Source organism: Triticum aestivum, chromosome 6D, assembly GCF_018294505.1.
Source record: "Triticum aestivum cultivar Chinese Spring chromosome 6D, IWGSC CS RefSeq v2.1, whole genome shotgun sequence".
NCBI lineage: Eukaryota > Viridiplantae > Streptophyta > Magnoliopsida > Poales > Poaceae > Triticum > Triticum aestivum.
Genome location: NC_057811.1, coordinates 319,305,665 through 319,329,017, shown reverse-complemented (window position 1 = coordinate 319,329,017; position 23,353 = coordinate 319,305,665). Strand labels below are relative to the sequence as shown.

Below are 23,353 nucleotides of genomic sequence, written 5' to 3'. Positions count from 1 at the left end.
TGTATGGGGTTTTCATGGCAAGCCGGAAGCTTAAGCAGTATTTCCAAGGTCATCCCATCACGGTGGTCAGTTCTGCTCCTTTGGGGGATATAATCCAGAACAGGGAAGCAACTGGCCGGATTGCTAAGTGGGCTATCGAGCTCGGGCCTCACGGGTTGAAATACATACCCCGAACGGCGATCAAATCTTAGGCACTTGTGGATTTCATCAATGATTGGACAGAATGACAAGCGCCAGAGGAGAAGCCGGATCATACTTACTGGACTATTCATTTTGATGGGTCCAGGCAATTGGAGGGCTCATGGGTTGGAGTCGTATTAACTTCCCCATGAGGTGATAAGTTTTGTTATGTTCTCCGTTTAATGTTCCCTTGCACTAACAATGCAGCTGAATATGAGGCTTTACTCCATGGTCTTCGAATGGCTAAGGAGATGAATCTAAGCCGAGTTAAGTGCTTCGGTGACTCGGATTTGGTGGCTCAACAAGTGTCCGGCACTTGGGATTCCAAGGACGCACTCATGGCAGCATATCGTCGTGAGGTGGATATTGTTGCAGGTCACTTTAAAGGTTATCAGGTGGATCATGTGGACCGGCGAAAGAATGAAGCGGCGGATGCTTTAAGCCGCCTGGGTTCCCAACGTAAACCAGTTCCACCTAATGTCTTCCTGGATGTTTTGCATAATCCGTCCGTCAAGCTCCCTGGTGAAGAGGATTTGGTTGTTCCTGATCCGGAGGCTCAGTTGGTGGCGGCCCTTCATGTTATCTCGGATTGGACGGTTCCGTATCTGGCGTATATGAACCGGGGCGAGTTACCAGAGGATGAAACTCTGGCCAGGCAGATAATCCAGCGGTCCAAATCCATGACTATCATCAATGGAGAGTTACATCATTGCAGTGTGACAGGGGCGTTTCAACGTTGTGTGTCTCCTGCGGAAGGCCGTGAAATTTTGCGTGAGATCCACGAAGGAGATTGTGGTCACCACGCCGGTTCAAAATCTTTGGTGGCCAAGGCGTTTCGTCACGGTTTCTATTGGTTGACAGCTCATGCTGATGCCGAGGACTTGGTCAAAAAATGTGATAGCTGTCAGAAATACTCAAGGCGCGCTCATGTACCAGCTCAAGAATTGAGAATGATTCCAATCACCTGGCCATTTCCAACTTGGGGGCTGGATATGGTTGGGCCTTTCAAGAGGTCCAAGGACAAGAAGACCCACCTCTTGGTGGCGGTTGATAAGTTCATGAAGTGGGTGGAGGTAGAGCCAGTTAGTAAGTGTGACGCAGCCACGGCGGTTCAATTCATCAAAACGGTGATCTTCCAGTTTGGCTTTCCACACAGCATCATAACAGACAATGGTTCCAATCTGTCAAAAGGTGCCATGAAGGAGTTCTGTCAACGTGAGCACATCCGGCTTGACGTGTCATCAGTGGCTCACCCCCAGTCCAATGGTCAAGCGGAGAGGGCCAATCAAGAGATCTTGAGAGGCATCAAACCCCGGCTTATGGTTCCTTTGCAACGGACCCCGGGTTGTTGGGTTGAGGAGCTACCTTCAGTGTTATGGAGCATCAATACCACACCCAACAGATCGACAGGATACACACCGTTCTTCATGGTTTATGGAGCGGAAGCCGTTCTTCCTAGTGACATCCGTCATGACTCACCTCGTGTAGCGGCATACGTTGAAGCTGACAACGAGAAGACACGGCAGGAAGCTCTTGACCTGTTAGATGAGGAGCGTGACATGGCGGCAGCCCGTTCGGCGATTTATCAGCAAGATCTGCGTTGTTATCATAGCCGCCGGGTTAGAACCAGAACCTTTCAAGAAGGAGATTTGGTGCTTCGACTCATCCAGGATCAGACGGATATGCACAAGGTATCCCCCCTTGGGAAGGACCTTTTGTGGTCAGCAAGAATCTGCACAACGGGTTATACTACCTAATCGATGTTCGAGAGCGCAAAGACTCACGTAAATCGGAGGAGGAGACCAACCGGCCGTGGAATATTGCTCATCTTCGGCCCTACTATACTTGAGCTACAGGCTCTGCTTATGTACATATTATGACATTGTATATATTATGATCAATATAATAAACCGGAACCTTAGCTAAAGCGGGGTATCTGTTGTTTTCCATACATCATGTGCGGTTACATGGAGCTTACAAAGCGGCTTCCGGTTTACCCCTTGATTTAGCTTCTCGAAGCTTCATATTAGATCACTTGGGGGCTTGGTCGTATCCGAACCATAGCTACACCTCTTGATCGGCGCAATGCCACAGCATCACTTGGGGGCTTGGTCGTATCCGAACCATAGCTACACCTCTTGATCGGCGCAATGCCACAACATCACTTGGGGGCTTGGTCGAACCCGAACCATAGCTGCACCTCTTGATCGGCGTAATGCCACAGCATCACTTGGGGACTTGGTCGAACCTGAAACATAGTCACGCCTCTTGATCGGCTCAAAGCCACGTCAAACCGGGGCCAAAGAGAGTGTTGTAAAACAACAGCTCAAACATCAACACCCACTGAGCACAGCTCATAATGTTGCCTGGGATTTCTTTGCTGTCGATTTTAGGGCCTGGTAGCCCGTAAAAAGCCTCGACTACAATGGTTTTTACTTGCCTTTTGCTGAGTTTTCTTTGTTTTCATAAGATTTGTGATGTTTTCAAACCGGTGTTTATCAACCCGGTTAGGCTGTCAACTACAAGTTGTCAGTACATGGTCAAGTTATAATCCGGAGACTATCATCCCGGTCTGGTTTTGACTCATAGTCACCAGTATGGAATAAACCGGTGTTTATCACAGCCCGGAACGGTTTTATTGTAAACCGGCATCATATAACATGAGTTACTTTTACTCCGGATTAGGGTTATTACCCTCATTACAAGGTTGGTCAACCAACACTATGCCTAAAGGTCACAGGTATCATATATTTCCATATTTGGTTATCTTTTCCAACCTTGGTCATATATATATTTGGGTATCATGACCCGCCCGGTGGTAAAACGCCAGGGCGCTTTAAGCTTCTTATCTACAGGAACAGCTTGAATAAATAGCTATGGATTATGAACATCATATCTTAAGCATGGCGGATTAACACGCATCAGTTGTAGATAAATATGCATGAAGGCATAACAGACCAACTGTTTTAACTAGTGCCCAAATGGATAATTGTTTCTCAATAAGTATTGCAGCATGAGGAAGACTAAACCGGCCCCCGGATTATGATTGCTTATCAGCTTGACCTGACGGCTGCGGATCAGCTTGCACCAGTTCATCTTCTTCGTCTCTACCCAGCGGCTGGAAGTCAACAGTTGTCCAGTCGATCCCAGTTAAAGCTTGAAACACAGCTTCATCGCTTATAAGGGTTGACGGTTCAATATTAGGGGCATAAGTGTGCTTACGGATTGAAGGAATCAGGTTTTGAGCCTCAGGAGTTGGTGCAGCAACCCGCTTGTTATTGGTATCATAACTCGCCTGGTAAAATGAAAGATCAGCCTCTTCAGCAAGTTGACAAGCCAGTGGACGTACTTCCCGGTTTATGGCGCGGAGATCTTCAGTGCCAAATTCTGATCCGTCTTCTTTTAAGCTTGGGTAGCCTTTAGCCACGTTCGTCAGATCAAGGTCAGGCACCCATGCTTTTGCCCGGGTTAGTGCGGTCAGAGCGCCAACCCTTGCAGCAGACCTCTTTAGCTCTTCTACCCGGGCAGGCAGCATAGATAGCATGTCTAAGGTATCCTTCATCAACGTCGGGGGTGGCTTATTGTGAGAAGCGGTGCAGATAATCCGTTGTGCGCCGGTATACAGTTGCTCTATCAGCGTATAGGCAGCTTTCAACTTCTTCTGTACATCAGAGCCCAGATGGCTAATGCGAGTTCCTGTATCATTACAAACATCAGTAAACCGGCAACGCATGGGAAGATATGTTGAAAGCATAAAGTAAGGATGCTTACCAAACACAGCAGCGGTCATAGCATGCACTTGCCGCTTTACACCAGTCAGCTCGTCAACCACCGGTTTAAGAGCGGCTTCTGCGTTTTCAGCCCTTTTTATCAAAGTGGCTTTTTCAGTCTCCCAATCTGCCCGCTCTTTGTTGAAGCCCTCTTTCAGTTTCTCCATAGCGCCTAGAGCGCGGGTCAACTCTTCCTTCGCTTTGGAGGCTTTAGCTTGCTGGGTTTTGATGTTCTCTTGCAGATCAGCGGTTTGGCTATCCTTCTTGCTCAGCTCAGCCTATAAAGGGACAGATCTATAATGAGTTGACATTATATATTTGAAGTACCAAGCACATAACAAGTTATGCCCTTGATACTTGGGGCTAATGCATATTTGCTCCTTATCAGAAATTTCTATAAGTCCCAAGCACAATACAAGTATTAATCTTGGCACTTGGGGGCTAATGTGTGTTTGTTCAAAAACTATTGGTATGGGAATTATTCTACAGTCCTGGTTCATCTTTATAAAGTTAAACCGGCCCTTGGGGGCTATACCGGTGAAAGAGCAGTATGGCAAATTTTAAGGAACCGGTTCATCTTAAAGAGGTAATCCGGTCCCTGGAGGCTAAATATGAAAAGTTGAATTATGACAAAAGTCCCTGTTTAGATCGGTATCATAAACCGTCACTTGGGGGCTACTAGGAGTTGATAAACTGCAATTGGACAAAAGAGAAAAATGGTAGTTACCTCATATCGCTCCTTCATCAAGTTTACCAAACTGGCTTCATAGTCACGGCTGGTATACAGACGGTTCAAGAAGCCAGAGTGAATGTCTTGAGCATTGAGATGGGCCTAGCTTGATAAATCGGCATTCCATTTGCCTTTGCCGATAGCAGAGAGGTTGTCCTTGGCAGTATGCTTTGACAAAGCGACCGGGTTGCCAGGAGTGGTGTGGCCAGTGCCAGTAATCATAATGTCATCATCTTGGTCATCGGCAGCCCTCACTGGAGTCGGCGGATTGTCAGTATCCTTAACTGGACTGACCGGTTTGTCATCAGTTTGGACAGGGCTGGTTGGCCGGTCTGCATGGCTTGAAGTGTCAACTTGCACTTGTTCGGCAAGGAAATCATGGTCTTGAGGCGGCGGATTGTTAAGCATGTCATCAGCATCGGTTTCTTCTGGATCTGGAGTTTTTTCCGGTTCAACAGCTACATTATCATCAGCCGGTTTGCTTAATCGAGCCTTCTTGCTGGGTCTTGGCTTGGCGCTGAGAAAAGATAGACATGAGAATCAGTACAATATGAAAAGAAAACACATCAAGAATAAAGACACGTGCATAGCTCACCCAGGAACTGTTTTGAGGGGCGGAAGCTGTGTGGCCGATGACTCGCCAGAAGATGAGTGAGAAGTACCCTGATAATTTGAATCAGACGGGTTAAGAGGCTGGCGAAAACAACCTGCTTTGGGGTATGAAGTATCAATGGGATAAGAGACCACAGATCGGCGTTTCCGAACCGGACTGTTTGGTAAACCGGCGGAGGTAACTACCTGGCCACTGTGCCGGGTTGTACGGCGAGCCTCGTGCTGTTGTGTCTTCAAAAGAAAGTTTGGATCCAAGTAAGCAAGAGGGTGAGAAAATTTTATTTTCCGGTTTGCCTGACGGATTTTTTATGTTGGCAGAGGATCTGAATCGGAGGAAAGAATAGTTACCTCTACGTCCTCAGCATGACTGCCTTCAGCGTCGTCCTGATAATAATCATCATCAATGAGATGTACGAAAAATGAACCAAGAGAGTCAAGTTCTACCTCTGGTTTCGGATTACCCACATCGTCATCAACTGGTAGATTGGAGGATGCAGTGGTCCTTTTCTTGGCAGGGTTTCTAACAACCTTGGTCTTTGGACGAACTGACTTGACCGGTTTGTCTTGCGGCTTCACCGGTTTGTCTTGTGATGGCTTCTTATTCCAGAACGGATCATCACCCTGTCAGAAAATAATTACACTTTCAGAGAATATTTGGACACAAGCAACTTCAGATAAAAAGATTGTATGATTCTTACAGCTGGTGGTTTGTTGAAGGTGCAGAAAGGGAGTAGTCCGGTTTGGGCTCAGACAGCCTCCGGTTCGTTCAGTATCTTTTTTACAGCTTCAGTGACTTCTGCATCTGTAAGCTGAATGTCAATGTGCCGCTGAGCATCCTTCAAACTTCCCGTGTACTCACACATCAAACCGGAGCGCCGGCTTAAGGGCAGAATACTCCAGCTTATCCAACAACGAGCAAGATCAACTCCTGTCAAACCGTTCGCCATGAAGGCTCTGAGCTTTGATAATTGAGGAGCATAGTTGGCCCTTTCTCTTGCAGTCAACCTCTGAGGAAAAGGGTGTGTGTTGCTCAGGCGTTCAGGGCGATAACCCGACAGGGGGTTTTCGTCAGATGGAGAGGTATCCATGCAGTAAAACCAAGTTTGGTTCCACTCTTTGGGGTGACTGTGGAGTTTGGGATGAGGGAAGGTGACCTATTTCCTCTTCTGAACCGCCATTCTGCCCAGTTCCGTATTGGGTCCATCTGAGAACTCGGTGCGACGGTTTAAGTGAAAGAAATCCCTAAACAGTTCGACTGTAGGTTCCTCTTGCAGATAAACCTCACAGAATACTTGGAAGTGGCAGATGTTGGTAACAGAGTTGGGACCAATGTCTTGAGGGCGCAGCAGAAAATTGGCTAGTACATCTCGGAATTTTTTTGAACCGGGAGGGCTAAAACCTCGTCCGATATGGTCAGCGAACACGACTACCTCTCCATCCTTGGGTGTAGGAGGATTTTCGGGGCCAGGGACCCTCAAGTGGATAACATCTTTTTTGGCTAAAGCGCCCGTTTTAACAAGGTTGTTTAACTGCTCCTCGGTTACTCGAGAGGGAGCCCAATTGCATTCATAGACTTGCTTGGCCATGACAAGGGAAATCTGAAACATGATTATTGCCGGTTTAAGATTTACAGTGGACAACTATACAACGATATAAGGATACAAGCATATTGATAAACCGGATTTGGTTATTTGTAAACCGGAGTCTGACGATGGAAATAGTGTAATTCATTGGCGGTTCAACAGGGGACTAATGGTATCTACTGGGTCATCATTTGGTATATGAAGTTAAACCGCCCAATCTGGTATTAAATATGTATAAGTGAAGGGAAAAACAGGTTTCACATCTTGCTATGGTAATTTCAGATCTACCGCCCATTGGAAAAACAAAATATATTCTGACCTAATTTCCAGCATACTAAAAGTTTGCCAAGTTGAGAGGAGTTGGATATCAAACAGGTGCTAAAACTACTACCGCGCGAGATCTATATGGTTTTTGGATTTAATCCATGGATATAAATAAGGAAAAAGAAGGGCGGCGACGAACACTGATGAACGACAGAAACCCTAAGTGCAGATCTATGGTAAGAGAAAGGGGAGACTTACGGAGGCTGTTGAGCAGCGGCGGCGCGCGGAGGAGCTCTGGTGCGTTCAAGTTAATGCAGCGGCCAAGGTTGGTGCAGCACTCGAAGGTTGACGGCGGCGGCCGAGGTCGAAGGTTCGGGCGTCGCGAGGATGACGATGACGCGAAGAGGCATGAGGGGGAAAATGGAAAGACCCCCTGGCCCTATTTATAAGGGAGATAAACGACAGGCGCGAAAATCGAGGAGCCGAATTTTTGGATATGAGGCGCAGCTGTCGCCTCGATTGTCGGAGGCTCATTAATGAAGGTGAGTTATACACAGTTTTAAATAGCAGGTGACGTCACGGCGGTTTACCATGATCCTAGAAGATGATGTCACGACGGTTTACAAGATTATGTGAAGATGTTGAAAAAGCAAATTTCTTAAGTATTGAGGATTGACATGAACCATTCAAATCAATCTGCGGCCTAATGTTGGGGATATTACCACTGGGCGTAAACCGGCCAGGAGAGGCCGGGTTAACCCCATAAGTAGTTCATCTGTATCTGAAGTCCATGAAGACAGACGGTGACGCTTCATGAAGGCCCAGGGCCCAAAGCCGGTTTAAGGCCTGTACACGTAAACCGGCATTGATATGTAAACTTGTGTTGTAAGATAGAAGTAGCAGAGACCGAGCCGGACACGATTATGAGCCGGCCTCGGGATTTTGTAAACCGGCGGGCGTCAACCCATGTATATAAGGGGACAACCCGGCGGCGGTTCAGGACAACACACAACAACTCGAGACTCAGGCAAAGCGTATTCGCTCCCTGGTCATCGAAACCCCATCAGTTCCATCACAATTAGACGTAGGCTTTTACCTTCATCGTAAGGGGCCGAACTAGTATAAAACTCTCTTGCATCCCTTGTCCGCTTTAACCCCTTTAAGCTAACCCGTAGCGATGGCTCCATGACTAAGTCCTTTCTCTAGGACATCTGCCGTGAAAAAACCACGACAGCTTGCATGATTCTAAAAACGCAGGGATAGGAAAAACACCGGAATAGGATAGGAATGCACATGGTAAACAATGCATTTGTAAACACAGGATTTCTGTCAACTTGGGTGTTTGGTTCACAGGAATTGGAAGAGCAGAGGAATGCAAAGAAACATGGCCAAAATAAAGTGAAACCATATGAAAGCTTGTACAGTTAGAATGTTATTCTGCCACTAATGCACTTGGTCTTGTTTTCATGCATAGGATTTTGAAAAGTAGGTCCAGGTGGATGTTTTGCTCCATTCCATTCAACAAAATGCATGAATAATTGAATAGTAGAGTGCCATAAGAAAATTTCCTATTGCTATTTTTTTCTGTTGAACCAAAATAGCCCTAATGGATCGACATGAATGTAGAGTAATAAGTGATGCAACAAGTGTACAACCTCTTTGTCGTAGCCGTGTCGACCTCAGCATCATTGGGTTGGTCGCTGAAGAAGTTGAGGCAGAGGTGGCTGTCGGAGGTGTGGAGGAAGATCTGAGGAATCTGTAGACGGCGTCCAGGGCACTGCTCTATTGTGATGGATCGTTCTATCGCTGGAGCAGCTCCGGTGAGCCGTAAGACATCAAGACTGAAGCAGCACAAGACAGACATCGTTAATCTTTAGTCAGATTCTAATAGCATATCCAATAGATGATGTAAAATAGATGTAAAATTTACATCACCAAAATCCACCTCACTACAACCGATGAGGTAAAAACTGTTGACTCTGAACTTAACTGTCGAAACTGAAATTTACTGTGGAATCTAAATGTTACTGTCAAAACTGAATGCAATGGTACCAGAGAGGCACTGGACAAGTAGTTTAGGGAGGGCCTGCAGTTCATCTTCAACCTGCACCCCCCTGAGCCGCCAGCCACCACCGGCCGAACCGCCGGCCCCCGCGCCGCCTCACTACCCCGAAACAACTCCCCACCGCCGGTCCGCGGCCGCCCCAGCCGCGCTGAAACAACTCCCCACCGCCGGTCCACTGCCCCCCACCCTGAACCCTAAGATAGATAGTGGGGTACCTCTCCGGCGAGCACCCCTCCCCGCTGCGGGTAGTTCTTCCTTAACTCCGGCGAGCCCCCCCCCCCCACCCCCTGAAAAGTGACTAACCCAAAAGTTGATTCAGTCGACTGAAGTGTAGCTAAATCGGAGCAGAGCAACAGCACAAGCGAGGGGGAGAGTAGCAGCAGCAGCGCGAGCGAGCGAGAGCCGGAGCAGCAACACCAGTGCGAGCGAGAGCCGGAGCAGAAGCAGCAGATCCGACTTGTATGGACGCTGCCGCTAAAGGGGCCTCGCACTAGGGGAGAGCCGCCATAGAGATGTCGCCCGCGGCGCTGGCTTCGAGGTAGCCTGTCCATGGGGGTGCGGGATGGAGCACCGTCGGCGCCGGGAGGTCGAGTTAAGGAGAAGGCGCGATGCGATGAGTGTACAACCTCTTTGGTGGCGCCGAGTAGGCCTCGGCTTTGTCCGAGGAGTCGGTGAAGATGCTGCGGTTCCGGTGGAGCAGGTTAAGGCGGCGCTGTGGGGATGGAGCAGCCGCGATAGACGAGGTGATCGTCGGAGCAGCTCCTTGGAGGCGGAGGACGGGGCGGCTGAACCGGCGGGACGACGAGATGGACGACGGATCCTCATCCGGGGAGGTGGACGAGGGACGTCGAGCTGTTGCGGTGGACGACGTCATTGGGGAAGAGGCTCCGGCTGGACAGCGGTGAGGTGGCGGACGGAGGAGGGTGGGGTTTCGCGGCTGGAGCGCAGAGGTTATGGCGGCCTGGGATTTCGAATGGCGAAAAGGAGGCGATGGAAGGGGGGAACCATGACTTAAGGACGCGCTTGTCCAAAATGTAGGGTGTGTTACAAAAGTACCCCCACCGATTTGAACTAGCGGCCCTTTCGGCTTAGGGTTAGAAGGAGGATTTCGCGTGTCGGGATTTGGCAGCTGGAGGGAGTTTTCGCGCGCGTTGTAATTTCGGGATAACAAGGCGCGGGTTGTGAAGGCGCCAGTTTTGGAAGCACGATATCTGAATTTTCGGGATATAACAAGGCACGGGTTGAAATTTAGGGACAAGCCTAACGTGTAATATTGTACTTGTACGTACCAAATCAATTCGCACTTCCCTCAATAAAAAAAACGAAAAAAATAAAACTATTCACACCACACAAAGAGAGAGTCTTGTCCCGTTTTACTATACAAATGCTATTCAAAGCTACTCATACCAACATGTTATGTCCAATTAAATTTTTTCGTTGGCTGTATAATGCATGTAACCTACTCATACCAACATTTTAGTGCATTCCAAATGTCTATACTACCGCTGCAATTCGAACTAAATTTGAATTTGTTTCTCTATTTCAATAAGAATCTACAATCATGATTGTTGCCAACTTCAACCATCATTCGTGTATTACCTTAACAACACACCACATGATACTTTAGAGATAGATATGAACTATGTGTACTATATGAACTCGAATTCTATTTTTTGAATACACTTGATGTGATTCCAAATAATAGTACATTTGATGTACTAACTATATATTCATAATCTAAACCATGTTCCATACGTACACCGTGTTTATCACACAAAGTATAGTGCCCCGCCCCCTACATTATGACAAGTATTTAGCCTTGAGCTGCAAAAGCCACACATTAGCCCAAATTATAATCAATGTTCTATATATTATATGTAGTACTAGCAAGATGTCCATGCGTTTCACGGAACATCAAGATGATCGAGAGGAGGCCATATTTGCAAATGTGGAGAGGGGTGTGGGGGGTATCTTTTTTCAGAATTGCCATAGTTTCCTTCCTATCCGTCAGATATAAATCGGACGGCCTATATTGCTGGATGGCAGGCACACCATCATCAACAACTCTGTTTTTTATAAGAGTAGAGATAAAATATATTATATGTAGTATAACATGTTCATAACCACACCATGTGTATCACCGTTATATATATTCACGCATGCTTCAGTTTAAAACACTATGATAAAATCTTCAAATATCCAAATTCACTTTTTATAATGAATTATGATCTCTATTCGTCTTTTCCACCCACACAATCCTCTTATCTTTGTAGCTAGTGCTAACTTTCTCTCGTGCATGCACACGCCCGCATCCCTCTGACCCTCCCTCGGCATTCTCTAGCTCCATCGCAAAAATTCGCCTTTTCACTTTAGGTCGTTCACCCACGGTGTGTGTAGGCCCCCCAGCTCCTTCTTTACGGCACGCATCGATCGATATGCCTCTCTAGCCAGGTGTGCCTACCACAAACACAAGCTTTCCCTCTTCTCTTCTCACCGTCCATGCCTCACTCCCACCCCTCTTTTCATCGATCTCGTACTCGCAAACTCCTTTCCCCTCGATATAGTATGCCTCTCGCACCACCTCCTAGCTGCATCCCTCTCTCTCTATCCTTCTCCCCGGGCCTTATTTGCTTATAACACATACATGCATGTATACCGATCGATCTCCCTAGATATACCTAGATCGACTTTAACTATTTTCCCCCGCCCATCGATCGACGTACCTCACAAGTTATGTCTCTCCTCTCTGACAAAGGATGATTGATCTTCCTATGTAGTTACCTCTGCTTACCATAGCCATATCGTCCCCCCTCATCATTCGTGCATGCCTCTTGTCCCGTCTCTCACACGCACGTGCACAGACAGGTAGCCATCCCCTCTCTTATTGATATTGCACGCGTGCCCTCCGTTTGTCTAGCAAGCCTCTCCCACCATTTGTTAGAAGCAACTCCACCACCACCCCCTCCAACACTCTAGCTCTGTCTCTGTCCCAACATTATTCCTCTCCTGCACATATGCATGGATGCCGATCGATCTCCCTCAATACATAAGGTAGGCCTCTCTCCTCCTCCACACATATACCAGCCATTGTACCTCTATAGTTAACTAGTTGGTTGCCCGTGCGTTGCCACGGACTAATGATGAGATATACATATATATTTATTGTGAACATACGTGTAAAACACAATGTCAATATATTTTCTCACTATCCCACAAACCCTTGCATGTTTTTTTCTTCATATTTTCGTCCCCAAAGGCAACCTGCCCCTTGTTTCCACACACCTCTCCATCTGACCGTCATCTCTACCTCGTGTTGATGTTGCCTCCTTGTTGTGGTTCTGAATCATGCTGCCAGTTATGTGCATTCATTCTTTAACTATAGAGGTGGTTTCCATCATCTCTTTGATGGATGGATGCACATTAAATGTCTTGCTTTAGTATTGCTAATGAAGTGAAAAGATACATGTTAAATAGACACACTCATCACATTGTTTTCAACAACCAAGTTATGAGAACTTTGAAGAAAGACAATTGTGTGGTTTCTTTTTTTATGAGGTCACGTGGCTTCTATTATCCAGTAAACATTCATGTTTTTTACTCATCTCCCATAATCTCTTTGGTGACGGTTGTGATGTGGCTTTTCCCTTCCACCACAAGATTTCTTCTTCTCCATCGCACATCATCGTTCCCCCATAATCTCTTTGGCGAAGGTTGCGATGTGGCTTTTTCCATCCCACCACAAGCTTTCCTCTTATCCACCGCACATCACCTCCACCAACCACCACATGCATAATGCCTTCTATAACTTCGGTCACTACTGTGTGTTCATATCATCATGAATTATCACGTCTTCAACACATTAATATTAACAAAAATAATGAATATGTGACTGGAAATAAATTCAACTCCCAAAAGCACATGCTCTGGTGCACAAAAAATGTTTTTTTGAAGTGTAAAAAATATCTAAAAATAATAGATGTGCTTATCGTCACATCCGAAATTTTAGGAGGAAGGCTTAAGCATTTTGACGTGTGTCAAAGAAAAACAAGTTGAACATGTTGGGTAACGCAGCAGAAAACAAAAATTTTCCGACTTACGCACCAGCCCAGGACCACTATGAAGACTGCATACAAGGTTTTGATCTTTTCGTTATCGACTCGTAGCACAGCAGAAGTAGAGTCGATGACGATCGGCGGTGCAGACCCCCGCAACTAGGATTTACAACCTCCCAACCGCGAGGATGTATACCCTCATCTGCTTCATGGACAGCCCTCCGAGAGGCAGTCGTACAGTCCCCCGGACGGTGTCGCGGACAGCCCTTTAAGAGGACCTTCGAAACTCGGACGGTCACTCGGGCAGCCTTCGGGAGGACCCTCGAAACACGGACAGCCCTTCGGGAGGCACTCTCGAACTAAGACCGAGCAGGCGGGTAGAGGTGTATCAGGAGTATGGGGCGGTGAGCAGGCGTAGCGCTAATCCGCACACACACGCTAATCATGAAGAGAATGCCCATCCCTTAGCGAGGCCAATCTAGCATTCCCAAGGACTTGAAAACAACGCACTAATGGGATTTTACATGGGCCTATTTCCTTCTTTCAGAATTCACATTAAGATAGGGGGGAGTACTTGTTTATGTGAATCATATCGCTAATCAACATGTCGTACTTAGTGTCTCGTCGATTGATAGGGAGGGGGGCAGGCCCCTACTCGCCCCCTCCCCCCTGTCTCCGCCACTGTGGATTCCAACAATATATAGAAAGAAGGCACTGTTTGCATAGCATTTTTTTCATTTGAAATGTTGAGAAATGATAAAATAGAATCAACGGGGAGGGAGAAAGGGCTGGGTTTGTTGTCATCGCTGCCTAATTAGAAATCTCAACCCTACCTAATTAGAAATCCAAGAATCATCCACAAGTATACTTCATTTATTAGAGAAGTACTTCCTTGCAGGTCCAGTGTTAATGTAAATTAAGTAATTGAACAAGGACATCATAATCCATTAAACGAAGTTTTATATTAGAAGAATAAAAGACATATAAACTTTGTAAATGGTCTTCATTCAAATTGGCATTCAAATATTTCACAAACAGTAAAAGCTCCATCTTCTGTGTTAGGTTAACACAACCTAGTAAACACTACCATCGTTGGTGGTAAGTTAACTTACTTACCAATCAAGGAACACCTTCGCCATGTGCAGCTGGACTAAGCAGCACACATGCTTCATCTACAGGCTTCAACCCTCTATGCATCCAGTCCCTAGTTAATGTTAGGAAAAATACGCTGCCAGAGCTTTCTGTAGCTCCAATTATGTGCCCTCTTGGTCTCTGCATTCAGCCTACTGAGTGACAAATCAGCAGGTGACAATGGAGGTCGACCAGGTCAAAAACTAATGATGGAATAGATAAAAATAGAGATTGGCCAGTAGGTTGTAGGGTTTGATAGTTTTGATTGGCATGTGTTTAAAAGCTGCACAACTCACCATTTCAGTGTATAACGTGTAGTTCTTTATTTGGTTTGGTTAATTTATCTCATCATCAAAGCTCCTCCTTTCAATTTTCAATTTTTCATAGGTAGCAACGTAATACTACCTCCGTTCCTAAATATATGACCTTTTAGAGATATGGACTACATATGGAGCAAAATGAGTCAATCTGCACTCTAACATATGCCCATATACAACCGTATGTAGCCCATATCGGAATCTCTAAAACGACTTATATTTAGAAATGGAGGGAGTACAATAGTAACTATTCTAACAAACAGTCGTTCTTGCATGTCATTTAGTTTTGCACTATGACAAGAGTACATATAATGACTTTTTGGCAAGTTCCGTACAGAGGATAGTCACACCTACTTGATGATGTGAGATGTTGAAGCTGTTCTTGCCGGATACTGCAAAATTAAGAACAAAGCAATAAATCACCATAGAAAAACAAAGTGCACTGTGTAATTATGAATCAACAAGTCAAGCAATAAATGACGCTAGTGGTTCGCGATAGATGAAGAGAAGGCCAAATCTGGAATACCATCACGTGAACATGACTACATGAGGGATTAGAACCAAGAAACTAGGGATTCTCACCAGCGAGCTTCTGATTCGCTACCATCACGTAGAATGTCTACCTCATCTTCCTGCTCACATTCGTCTTCCTTCCAACGCAACACCAGCTAGTCCAACGCAACAGCAGCTAGAAACAGAAAAAAAAACTCAGGAGGCCAATACCCAGAGACAAATGGAGGAAGAGAGCGAGATAACAATCGAGTGAATTACCAAGTGCACTTCTTGCAGTTTCTTCCTGGCGTGGGCAGCTTCTGCTGGTAACCTGTCGATCTTGGGCCGTGCCCCCGCTATCTCTCCTGGATTTGGGGACTGGAAGCAAGGGCACGGGGAAGGTCGAGTCCGGGAGGGGGCGTTAGCCCGCACCTGCCCATACGCGATTGGCAGGGGTGGCGGCTAGCCCCGACATCTGCGGTAGGGGATGCGCTTGGTGCTATGGCGAGCTGGTGCGACGGCACTCCGGTTGGGCGACGTCGGGTTGCGGCATATGTTGGCGGTTGGGGCGGATGGCCTCTGGGTGCTTCTACTTGGTGGGGACCGGCGGCGGGTCGAGATCTAGGCCGGCAAGGTGATGCTTGGGGGCAAGGCGGCGAGCATAGGCGGTGGCGAATTATTTTCGGGATAGAGGATCAGGAGCGAACGGGTGAGGAATATGGGGCGTGGGACGTGTTTTTTTTCTTTTCAACAAAACGTGTGGGAGCGATCGGCTGGTTTGGCAGATTTTTTTGATCGTGGAGATCGTGGGTGGAAGGACTATCGATAGCCTACGACCAGGTCGAACCATCACGACGTTCGATCCCCCTTTAATAGTAGAGATTAGGTCACCCCCCACCCCATCCCACCACACACAGATAGTCGAGCGCTGTAGGTAGGTATCCATGCCACAGAGACAAACTGCACATGTCCCCTCGCACGTTCCAGTAGGCCAGTCACCTTATATCTTTGACGTGGGCACACACAAATTCGATGGCACTCTTTATCGATCGCGCACGCACACACACACATCATCCCTCTCTTCGATTCTATGGATACCTCAACCCGATGATACCTCCACTCTCTTCTCGTGGATCGCCCCCTCTATATATATGATATATCCAGGACTCTATTTCACACACATTGCATATGTTACATTTTTTATTGAAATATCATCCACATATATTGCTTGTCTATTTCTCAACCCCCCCCCCCCCAAGAAAAAAGACACTCACGAACCCACACACTATATCTGTCTATGTTTGTATCTTTCTCACACAACCCCTAGGTGCACGTACTCACGCTTCGTGCCTGGCCACACCCGCGCGGGTACACGGTGGAGCTCATTTCTGTAGGAAATGGCAGACCACGTGCTAATTTGAACGCCTGTAGCGGTTGTTTACCTACGGAGGTCGTGTACCACGCATGCACGAAACAAAGTTCGACTTGATGCGTTGGCGCGTTATTTTTAAATAAAGTTATATCGCTCGATAGCACGTACACAGAATATAAAACGATTTTTATGGAGAAAAAGGTAGTCCGCTCCACTATATACAATGGAGCTTGCCTGCCTGGGTTTGTCTCTCTTCAGAGTATCTCACACAAGGCAGCGGTGGCCTCTCTCTCTCTCTCTGTCACCGTTGGTGATTGACCGGCCGCATCTCATCCGTCGGCGGAAAGGGAGGATGTGCATCGTTTCTTCGTTCGACGGCGCCGAGGCAGCACGTCCCGATATGCGGTACCCGCCGTTCTCTGTGACCAAGCTCCGGTGCGGTAGGGCCAACGCCACCTGCTCGCTGCCGCAGTATGGGCAGGTCCCACCCGCCGCCGCTCTCCTAGTTACATCGCGACGACCCCCAGGTACCCCCTCCGGCCTTGCTCCACTGCCCGTCTTCCCACGTCGCTGCATGTGGAAAATCTTGCATGTGGATCTTCCATAGTTCTTTGCCCAAAACATAGCTCATCCGACGTACTTTCCATATTTCAATCTCGTCCTCACACCGTTTTAGACAAACACAACCGTGTTGTTATCTTCCCTTAGGACAAGGAATATGCTTCTTTTTTGTCGTCGTATATGTCATCAACTGTTATTGGCCAGTAATTGTTTCCTTTCAACCTCTTTTTTGCAAACAGGGCTATCCATTTCACCTCGTTGCTATTGCGACCTTTTGGTGAACTGCACAAATCACTTTTTTCTTAAGAGTGTTTTGTGCAGCTGTACTAAAATGTCACACTGGCAACGTCTCTACATGTCAGCGCGACTGCACAAAGGGAGATTGGTTTTGCTCTATCCTCCTCATCCAACTCCGAGCCTAATCGTCTCCAACTATTTGCTTAATCTGCTCCAACTAGTTAGTCTTAAGAGAGACTGCAAAGGTGACTGGCTTCTATTTGTGTGTTTATTGTTTAATCAACAGTCCTCTATTATTGTAATCACACTTAATATCTTTGGAACAGGGACGCCCAGCTCTATTTTAGTGGAACTGCACAAAATGATCGGAATGTTGCATGCTCCAGAGAGCTACTTTTTTCCAACATGCCTTGTTGATTTAGACAGACCTGGGGGGACGTTGCTGCCAATGAAAGCATGGACCAATTTTAATTTAACACCTTCTCACAACTTTGTCTTCAGTTGTGATCTAAATATTAGCTCTGATCTGCTAATCATTGAGATGCATTAGCAAGGAAGTTAGTTTTTTACTGTTTCCGAAAGAGCATGGATGGCAAGACACATGAAACAAAAGCTGAAAGCTCAAAGCATTGTACAATTTCATGTCGCTGAAAAATTATTTGCATAGTACGTCAATTATGTAAACAAATGCTGGAAGCTTGATAGCATTGCGAGAAGCCTCTTCAGCATCCGGGTCCATGTGCCATGCACAAAATTATACTTCCTCCGTTCCTAAATATTTATCTTTTTACAAATTTCAAATGGACATATTTTAGAGTCTAGATTCACTCATTTTGCTTCGTACGTAGTCACTCGTTGAAATCTCAAGAAAGACAAATACTCTGTAGTATATTTAAGAATGGAGGGAGTAGCGCACAACCGCATGGGAGACTCAGCCCGGTTGTTGTGCCGCACTAATAGTGAGTAGTAATGAGCAGTCAAATCATAAGCCCCACCTTTCCCACTGTAAGTTGCTCGGAAGAAGCAAAAATCAATACGCTCTTCTTTGAATCCACTCATACTACTCCCTTCGTCACTATTTATAGAGCGCGCTTAAAAAAAGAACAATCTCTGGGACCAAGGCGACTAGCGATCGGCCTGAAAAATAGCATTGGTAGTTATAGCATGGCGTCTATTACTAGAGGAAATAATGCATACACACATGCATGCAGTGCTTCCACCTCGGGTACACACATGCATTCACTTACTCCACTCCGTAGTACATCGAGAGAAAATTGTGGACTTGATTGCGGTTACCACGCCCTAATTAATTGAGCATTAAACCAAACGCGTCTAAAGTCTCTCTGGTGGTGGAAATGCATGGAGAGAAATGCATCAGAATAAAGGGCGCCCTGTAAACTATGACGGAGGGAGGAGTAGTATGAAGGTGCCAAACCAAGTATGTGTATGGCCAGTCGGTCAATGCACTTCCTCTTGGCATATCACTGACATGTGGGACCGGAGTGTGAGAAAACCGATCTCAATTGACGGCAAAATGGCCAACCCGCCGTTCCTTGAGAGAGAGAGAGAGAGAGGAGCGAGAACACACAGATAGGCTCACACGGAGGCCAAGATATATTCGTGCAAGGTTGATCGATATCATCATTACATGTTCGATGGTTTTTAACACTACCATTGGGCTGCCGTTTTCCGCCCTTCTCCCGAATAAATGTGTACTTTATCAGAGATTAAAATAAAATAAGAGTACAGACGCTCCACCATGCGGTTCTAGTAGTAGTACTACTCGTACAACTAAACCTTGCGCTTGGCTCTTCGCCTCTTCATGAAGTCGAACAATGATGGTACTCCGCATGTTGGGTACTACAATGTATGCCTCTGGCAATCTGACACCGAATGAACTGCTACATGGCCATCGCCTGGGCAAGGTAGGTTGCATTAGTCAAAAGGCGTAAGCGAGCTTCACCTTGTCCTTCAAGCTTCTCCTCGTTCTGCGAGTTGACGGGACACACCAAAAAGTCGTGCTAGTCCATACTCCCTCCTTTCCGGTTAATATGGCTTAATCTTTTTTGCGGGTAAATGAGAGAGTTTTATTCATATATAAGCATTCTTGGGACGATCAGCCAAGAGACTGGTCACTAGGAAGCGAGGTACCCCGCAAAAAAAAAGAAGGAAGCGAGGTGTTTCATCAAGCCAGCTCTCGGCCACATTCGAAGTGCAGCAAGCACGGTTCGCACAAAGATGCGCCGCAAGGTTTGCTAACCTGTTTACATGCTGAATAAAAAAAGAGAAAATATTACCAAGTGCTCCTATTTGTAACAGGATATGAGCCAGAATTAAGGAGAATTGTGGCGAGTGTTCCATGCAATCAACTTCCATTATCACATGCGAGAACCTTCGAAGAGAACCAAATGTGTTGAAGATTGCTTTATCACATTTTAAAATAAAATAAGAGTGCAGACGCTCCTTCATCCGGTTCCTAGTAGTAGTACATACCTCTATAGTAGTAGTTCTAGTACTAATAAACTTTGCGCTTAGTTGTTCGCCTCTTCGGGAAGTCGAACAATAATAGTACTAGTATAGTGTATGCTTCTGTCAGGGAAACGACACCTATGGGATCACTTGAATCCCTTCTACGGTTGGCGGGCGCGGGGTTGTGCAAAGAGCGGGTCTGGCGGTCAGCACGAGGATCGTTTACCCAGGTTCGGGCCGCGAAGATGCGTAATACCCTAGTCCTGCTTTGGTGTATGTATTGGAGTGTTCTTGAGTTCTTGAGCTAGCTACGGTGCGTGTCCAGCCCAAAAGATCCAAATCCTTCTCCTGGACGCCTCGGGCCTCCTTTTATAGACAAAAGGGGTTGCCACAGTGGCACACAGGAGGTGGAAAGGTGTACAGTGTGCAAGCTTATCGCTTGTCATTACGGGACAAGGCGCATTAAATGTGCCCCCTTAGGTGTCCCGTTGCTTTACTGGGGGTGGCAACGAGGCCCGCCCCGTCCGTCGCCGCTCCGCCTTGTTCTGACACGTGTCCAGGCCAACGATGCATGCAGCGCCATGTGGGCTGGCAGGCTGCTGAGATGGCACGGTGGTAGGGTCTTCACGAAGATTTGCATGCCACCACGTAGGTGTTTGCTGAGCTGGCCTGGAAGCTGCATGTCACCACGCAGGTGCCTGCCCAGCTGGTCGGGCTGGCACCTGCATGGGAACGGTGGTGGAATCTTGTCAGACGTGGGCTTGGCTGCGGCCCCATAGGTGTCTTCGGCAAGGGCCTTGCCGTGGTGATCATGGTCGTCCCCAGCAAGGGTTTTGCCGGGGGTCTCGTGGAATTCCTCGACAATGATCTCGCCAAGGATCGTCGCCTTCTGGTCCTCATCTGCTCTTGTGTACTTCTGATATTCACAAAGATCTTCATGCACCATGGAGGTGCCTCCCGAGCCTTGGTTCCAATGTGGTTGATGGCGTTGGAACCCTTGGCTCAAGGGTGGCGCGCTTCGCTGGCATCGGGCGAGCTGCCCCGGCAAGGCTCTTGCCGGGGCCGCGGAGGCCGCCCCGGCAAGGGCATTGCCGGGGGAGCCCACCTTGCCCTTATGCTCTTTGTGTCTCTGGTCTTGGCGTGGCTCTGGATGTCTTGCGCCTCCGGCTTCCCTCCTCTGCCCTCCTTAGGGTGGCCATGGGTGCGGCTTTGACTGCCCGCGCACAAGTAAAGGGGTTAAAAGGAGAGCCCCTACTTTTGTACACCGACAGGAGCCCCCGGGCCTGGGCCACACATAAGCGTAGCACGTTGTTGGGCCGGGCCCAAAATGGTGCGCGGGCAGGCGGGATGGGATTTTTACTGCAGTAACTCCTCCGCCCGCTGCACTTCCCCACGACCCGCGTTGAATGCGCGTCGTGGAGGGTCACGCGTGACGTGGGGGGCATGCGTGGGGCGGCCGCTGCCCTCATGCGTCACACCGTAGTAAGAGGCGGCTCGCGCCTTCCCCATAAAAAGAGGGAAACGCAGAGGCGTGGCTCATTTACTGAGTGGACTCGGGTCACGGTCTTCAAGGCGTCCGCGCCTGACGATCATGGGTTGGGGAACGGTCGCCTCACCCATCCCCTTGATTTCTGCTTGCTCGCCACGTGTCCCCCATGCCCCCAAGGTGGCAGGCGGTGGAGGCGGGAAACCGGGCCGTCCCTGATTGGAGCAGCGGGTCGGTGTCGATTCCATGTGCCCCCGACGGCCGGATTGGCTGAGTGGGGCGGCCGAGCCCCGACCCCGTCCCTTTATAAGAAGGGGGAGGGGGATGGCATCCCACATTCTCTCATCATCCATCTCCTTCCACCTCGTCTCCTTCCTTCCATCTGCCATGGCGAGAGGGTGCGCTGGTCCGTCTACGGTGGCGGCGAGGGTCTCTGCTCGACAGCGAGTCCCACCTTCCCAAGAGCTTGCGGCGGTGGAGCCGGCCACGAGAGGAAGGAGGAGGGGGCGAGGCCGAGGTCGCTGTGGCGCTCGGGGAAGAGGGGGACGGGGCGGTGCACCGGCCTTGCCTCCACCGGTGATGCCTCCCCCAATGGAGGGCCACGTCGGGGACCAGTCCCGTGAGTTCTTCATCAGGCTGCGCCGGCCACCGCATCGTCGTCTTCGTCTCCCTACTCCATTCGCTCGGGAGATGGAGCTCGACCCGCCGCAGACCCTCAGGTTGCATATGAGGGGCTGCGGGAACGGCGGCACGCGGGTCGACGTCGACTTTCCCGCTCCTCACGTCATGTACCTTCGTCGCGGATGGAAGACTTTTGCTCGTGTCCACAGCTTGACGGTGGGGCTCGTTCTGTACTTCAAATTAATGGAGAACGGCCTGCTCTCCGTCAAGGTCTTCGGGGACCTTGGAACTCGCCTAAAGTGCTGCATGGAGAGCTCCTTCGATGATGAAGAATCCTCCTCAAGCGGGAGTGATGAGGAGGACAGCGACAGCGACGACGAGGCCGTTGAGCGGGGGGACGTCGACCTCAGCTCCGACTGACCGCGTCGCCCCTCCCTCGGCCACGCGCCCTGCCCAGGGCCTCCCTCGTCAAGCTCTCCATCGGCGCGTTCCCCGTCGCCTCCTTGGGCGGCTGGCGTAGGAGCGCCGGAAAAGATGAAGAAGGCGGGTGGCAGGCCGTCAAGTCGGAGTACGCGGGCACCGACGCCTTCATCGCATATTGTCGGCCCGCTGCCTCGTCTTGTGCTTCTCGTACCTCGCCTAGGCGTTCTTTTTGCCCTCCTACCATCTCGTTCCACCTTCTGAGGAGAGGGGCAAGAAAGGGATCACGGGCATCTTATCTCTTTTTAGTTTGTAAGCCTGCGGGCATCTGTTAAATTTGAAACTTGTAATCCCCTTGCTCATGTTTTTCATTCTCTATGAACTGTACCTGTATGGGATGTTTTTAATGAAAAAGGGGTGCTTGTCGGGTTCTTTGTGCGTGAGCGAGGCCCATGCCAAGGAGTGAGTCCTTGTTATTTTTAAGAAAAACATTGTCGCCCGGCAACAGGCCTTGCCGTCCCCTTACTTCATTCGACCATTCTCACGCTCTTGGCGGAGGCAGGGGCAAAGTAGAGTTAGGCCCTTCGTTTATTTCCTCGTCATCGTGACTACGACCCGGTTCCGACCCAGGGAAAAGTTCTTGGGTATAGGAAAAAAGGGGGGCACGGTGGCCTAGGAATAAAATGAGGTTTCATACGTCCCAACCTCATACGGAAATGCATAATAGGGGATAGAAGACTTAGCTGAATCTGCAACCCCCGGCGGTCTGGCTTGCCATGGTTGGATTCTTGTGTCTGCAGCCCCCGGCAACCTTGGCTTGCCGGGGCCGGAGTGCCGACTTGTTCTCTTTCTTCCAAACAGCTCAGTAAAGACGTCCATGTGCCTTGCAAACCAAAGAGGACAGAAAGGGACAGAGAGACGCACACTCGACCTCTATGCTAGGGGTTAGTCGCCGCTAAGCACTATCAACTCTAATCGAGGGAGAGGCTGA

General features: G+C 48.4%; 1 long non-coding RNA gene across 1 annotated transcript; it reads right to left on the bottom strand.

Moving 5' to 3' along the window:
- Window positions 1–14,144: 14,144 nt before the first annotated feature.
- Window positions 14,145–15,951, bottom strand: LOC123144868 (uncharacterized). Its single transcript, XR_006472003.1, has 3 exons — window positions 15,476–15,951; window positions 15,287–15,392; window positions 14,145–15,096 (listed from the first exon to the last, which is right to left on the bottom strand). It is a non-coding gene; the product is annotated as an uncharacterized lncRNA (long non-coding RNA).
- Between the last annotated feature and the right edge of the window lie 7,402 nt (window positions 15,952–23,353).